The sequence below is a fragment of the Octopus bimaculoides genome, chromosome 8 (genome assembly GCF_001194135.2).
Source record: "Octopus bimaculoides isolate UCB-OBI-ISO-001 chromosome 8, ASM119413v2, whole genome shotgun sequence".
Taxonomy (NCBI): domain Eukaryota; kingdom Metazoa; phylum Mollusca; class Cephalopoda; order Octopoda; family Octopodidae; genus Octopus; species Octopus bimaculoides.
In genome coordinates, this window is record NC_068988.1 from 82,561,568 (window position 1) to 82,565,830 (window position 4,263).

The 4,263-nt window shown below is 36.3% G+C and overlaps 1 protein-coding gene across 2 annotated transcripts in view; it reads right to left on the reverse strand.

Moving 5' to 3' along the window:
- LOC106871893 (TSC22 domain family protein 1) overlaps positions 1 to 4,263 on the reverse strand; it is a 146,340-nt gene that overhangs the window by 47,370 nt on the left and 94,707 nt on the right. The gene's annotated exons all lie outside the window — the stretch shown is intronic.

Sequence of the window (4,263 nt, forward strand, 5' to 3'; positions counted from 1 at the left end):
CAGAAACATTTTCAAAGCGTTTTATGGACTTTTTGTCATAGCGTCTCGTCTGACCAAAATGCTAGGGGAGACTCGTGACGACACGTGGCTTGTTCCACTGATCGTTTCGCAGCAGTTAATAATGCTGCGATTGTTTTGGAGTGTTTCCATTAGGCTGAAATATATACAGATTAAAGAAATACAAAACCGAAACCAAATTAACCTGCTGATTATTTTATTGATGATGATCTAAAACAAATTAGTAAAACATTTTATTAGTCACACATGACCTGTAAAGATGAATGTTGCAAATGAACTCAAACGGAGTGAATGCCAGAGAGAGACAAACTAGATAGAAAAATCTATAATAATGTTTCTGCAATCATACTAAGTATGGAATGAAATCTAAAATATAACATTCGTAATCTATGGAACAAAATCGAACACGTAATCAGTACTACGTAGTCAAGAATCAAACGCTTTAGAAAAAGTAGAATTTCAAAAGAAAACATTAAATGTACTGCTTACTGTCCCGCTACCTAACCCAGGATGACATCCTAAAATGAAAATAATGTGTATGTGTGATAACAAAGATTACCCGAGGGGGTACCCAAAAGTAACCGATAACGTTCTCTGTAGGACAAACCCGTTGTAGTTCAGGCTTCCGGCGACAAGCCACTTGATGCAGCCCTCAGGCATCAGTCTGCCGGCGTCGTCAGCTGCGGTCGTACTGCCACGTAGTACGTCTTTGTTTTGCAGTGCTTCTCCCCTGTTCGTTGATTTTTGCGATGCCTGAAACGAAGGCAGAGCGTGCTACCGTGAAATTCTGTTTTCTGCTGGGGAAAGCGGCGGCCGGCCAAAACAGTTGTCATGCTTCAAACACCTTACAAGGACACTGCTGTGGCTTTAAGAATGGTCACCTGTCACTTGAAGGCCAACCTCATTCGGGACGACCATCAATCTCTCAAACGAATGAAAATTCATGATCTGATCTTCGAGGAACGTCGCCCAACAATTGAGGAATTTGTTGATATGACTAGTGTGTACTGGAGCTCCTGCCAACGAATTTTGAGTGAAGAATTACAAATATAAAGAGTTACAGCAAAATTTGTACCTCACTTGCTCATAGAAGATCAAAAGCAGTCACAACTGAATGTGTGTTGTGGACTGAAAGAACAGTTGGCAGTTGATATGGACCTTATTTCAGGCGACATCACTGGTGATGAAAGCTGGTGCTATGGAATTTGCAGATGTGGAAGAAGTGAAGAAAAAAAAAAACAACGGAGGCATTAAAAGGCATCACTTTGCAAGAGTTCCAGCTCTGCTTCAAATAATGGAAAACACTCCTGGGCTGATGCATTGCTTCAAATGGAGAATACTTTGAAGGTGATAAAAGTGTAAACCTGTAAAACTAAGTGGATAAAATTATATTGCAAAATTCTGGTTTCTTTTGGGTACCCCCTCATATACCAAAACCTAAATGTTTCATTGTGTTGTAGTTATCTTTGTAATAATCACAGATACAGTACTTAATATTTTTAGAGTTCTATGCAAAACCTACAAATGTGAGTTTGTATTTTTATATAAAGCCATGGAGATGTTGAAGCCTAGAAGTTAGGCCCACATGGCATATGTATGCAAACTTATGTCTCAGAGTTGGCATGTGCAATGACATCTTTCACAGCCTGGAGGAGGCTGTTCAAACTGGAGTTGATGTCCAGGAGTAATGTGGCATAGGCTAAAAAGTTTGAATTTGTAAATATAATCATCATACACACAATCCCCAATGCTTTATTTTTCTCCTTAGCTGTCATATCACAAGACAAAGATGTGAAAGATTGTGGCAGTTGGGTAAGAAGTTTGGTTCCCAACCACATGGTTCTAGGTTCAGTCCCACTGTATTGCAGCTTGGGCAAATGTCTTCAACTGGAGCCTCAAGCCAACCAAAGTCTTTCGAAAGAATTTGGTAGACAGAAACTGAAAGAAGCCTGTTGTGTTTGTGTGCATATATCTTTGCGCCTGTGTTTGTCCTCCACCACCGCTTAACAACCAGTGTTGGTGTGTTTACAACCCTGTAACTTAGCAGTTCAGCAAAAGAGGCCAATGGAATAAATACCAGGTTTTGAAAAACTTAAGTATTGGGGTTGGTTCCCTGACTGAAACAAGTAAAAGATAAAACGTTTTTATACATTTCTGCTCTATATAATAAAACATTTATACATACATTATATATAATCTTCATCAATACACTGAATACTGAAGAGTTCCCTTGAATGGAAATAATTTTATATACCTTAGAAGTACAAACTACAAGAATTTAGTAGATACTATGTGCTGTTTCAGACCAATGTATTGCATCACCTAATTTATATACCATGGCAGTATCAATAAAAAAAAATAGGTACTGCTTCTGCTGTTGTATGTTGCAGACCAATTATAGCATCCACAAAGGACCAAACAGATAATACAATGTGAACAGACTGTAATTTTCAACTGCTTATTTGTGTTCATTCAAAACATATAATTACACCAATAAGTAAACTGGCAAACAATCAGTTAGCAGAGACACCTGAAGAACATCCTAAACATCAAAGAAGAGAGAAAAACTTATGATGAAGTACTCTGCCATGTAAACCTACTACAAAAATCCTTCTTATGTACTCAGTTAGTGCACAAATGATGTTTGTGTACCCAGTTTGTTCACAAATGTCACCTGAAGAACATTGATGCAGACATCAAGAACTTGCAATCAGAAAGTGCAGTGTTCTCTAAGAAAATCTGTACAACTCCTCAACAGCCACCTTTATGTTTATGAAAAAGAGAACAAGCTCAGTTCCATTTTCTACAAGTAAGACATGCATCATAATCTAATGAGTGACAACTAATGGAGACTGTAGAGCACCTAGCTGTTCATATTTTGTCACCATTAAGGTATTATATCCATAGCTAAGACTTAATTTTCTAAACGCTCAGTCAACCTATCTGTGAATAGGCACTGAAGAACAGGAACAATTTGCCATTATTATAAAGCATTTGCAGCATAAACAGATGCTTCATTAGCTTGCAGTCCCACATTCAACTCATGTGGCATAGTCTGGAGAGAGAATACTACCAAACTGTTGAACCTTTGATACACAGTATAAAGACAAAATCTTTAGTGTGCTATTACAGTTTAATAGATTATTAGATGCACTATATATTAGCTATTCTAAGAAGAAATTATGGTCATCATTATTTTAGGCTCTCCAAGACTGGAATTTAAGGACAACTAGATTAGATGTATGCTGGCAGTGCTCGGTTTGAAATGTTGTCAAAATGCAAATAAATTAAATCTAGCCAAATAATTTACAATACTAAATATGAGAAAGACAGATAGGCAAGGAGACAAGCTACTAACTGCAGACATTGCCAGGTTATTACAAAGTGCTTTAGTCTACAAGCAGAATTAATTTTTAGAATCTAATCTATAACTTCCTACAAAACAGGCCAAATTAACACTTTCTATTAAAGAAGCCAGGTTAACTAAGCACAACTTACCACACTACCAGTCCAGAATGATAAATCCATCATAAACTTCACCAGTGACTGTCAATCAGTGTTTCTAATTACCTATTAATTAGAGTCCATACAACTTTAGCTAAATAAACTTCCAAGAAGTGTACTTCACCCACGGCTATTAAAGTCACAGCTATCTGAGAAACAGCACTGTGTGTTTGCTGTATTAACAGAACTGCAAAATATAAACTTATTTCATATAAAGCACATTTCATATTAAAAACCAATTAATTGATGGAGTTTTCTTTCACTTATTTATTATCAATTGGTTTCTGTATTTCATTTCAATGCAGAATGTTTAAGGTATACAACATGGTAAACAGATTTCACTCAGGGTGAGTGAGACTCATACTTTTAAGGAGATTTTGCTTGAATCTACCAAGAATACTCAGAGGAGAATGGTAGCACAGAGTAAATGATGACAGGCATGCAATAGGTGCCGAATGCATCATATTCTGAACCTTTATAGCATGATAAACACAGTCAACAACCTACTGTTTACATCTTTCAGTGCTTATTATTTTAAACAACTGCCACCTATATTTATTTTTAGTGAGCAGCTATGCCAGAAACTAATGACATCATATATCTTCCCATAATTCTAGAAGACCATATGGAGATGTCTCTTCTTTTTCTAAACCTTGCATTTTATAAATCTTTAATATCAAATCACTTTCAAACTTTTATACACCTTAAAATCATATATATATATATATATATATATATATA